General features: G+C 42.7%; 1 non-coding gene across 1 annotated transcript; it reads right to left on the bottom strand.

Moving 5' to 3' along the window:
- Positions 1–603: 603 nt before the first annotated feature.
- LOC145071597 (small nucleolar RNA R71) lies at positions 604–710 on the bottom strand. The gene has a single exon (XR_013690602.1). It is a non-coding gene; the product is annotated as a small nucleolar RNA R71 (small nucleolar RNA).
- Positions 711–1,084: the final 374 nt, after the last annotated feature.

Raw genomic sequence — 1,084 nt, 5'->3', positions numbered from 1 at the left:
GGTTGAAAGCTCTAATACACCTAAGAAATCACCTTTGAAGAGCTTGAAAACGGTTTTTGGGAAGATAAAGAACAAGAAGCCAGGAGAGACCAGCAGTCGAAATAGCGAAGAAAGCAAGTTAGAGAATATTGAAGATAATCCAAAAGAAGCCGAGTTCGAATACGACTATGAATCCGAATACGAAGAAGAAAGCGACTTTGAAGGCGAATTAGCTAACCCCATGGCTAACATCGATGAAGTTCCCATGGGAGAATGGAAGAAGAGAATACGTGACGACACCGGGTCAGGACTTGTGCAACCCGCAATTCCCGCAACGGCCACCTTTGAGCTTAAAGGTCACATACTTGCTCAACTAAAGGAGATCCCCTTCTACGGTAAAGATCATGAAGATGCCTATAAACACTTGGATGAGGTCAACGATGTAGCTTATTATTTTAATGTTCCAAATGTGCCTCGGAAACCCAGCTGCTTCATATGCTTCCCGTCACGTTCAAAGGAGCTGCAAAGGATTGGCTCAAGTCACTCCCTCCCGGATCCATCACTACATGGGCTAAGATGAAAGAAGAATTTATTGACCAGTTTTGCCCACCTTCGAAGATAGCCAAGTTGAATAAACCTATTGCCAACTTTGAACAACAAGTTGGAGAGCCCCTTTATGAGGCATGGGAGAGATACAAGGGCCTACTAAGGAACTACCCACATCATGATCTTAATAACCAACAAAAAGTCTCCATTTTCTATGTTGGAGTCAATGTAACAACTAGGCAGCTCCTTGACTCGCAAGGACCCCTCACAAAGAAGGCACCCCCGGTGATTAAAGAACTAATTGAAGAATTCTCTAAACACTCTAGAGAATATCATAATCCAAGGTATGAAGTAAGTCGGGGGGTGGTAAACACTGTCAATGATAGCATGGAGGCAATGATGGCTAAACTAGAAAGTTTAGATCGGAGAATGACTAAGATGGACCAATCTATCCACGCTATTCGAGTAGGATATGAGAATTGTAGAGGACCTCACCTCACTAAAGATTGTGATTTGGATGAAAATGGGAATCGAAAAGCATAAGTTTGCTATTCAAGTG

The sequence above is a fragment of the Lactuca serriola genome, chromosome 8 (genome assembly GCF_051521515.1).
Source record: "Lactuca serriola cultivar US96UC23 chromosome 8, Lser_US96UC23_V15, whole genome shotgun sequence".
Taxonomy (NCBI): domain Eukaryota; kingdom Viridiplantae; phylum Streptophyta; class Magnoliopsida; order Asterales; family Asteraceae; genus Lactuca; species Lactuca serriola.
Note: the sequence above shows the minus strand (reverse complement) of the source record. Positions and strands in the feature narration are given on the sequence as shown.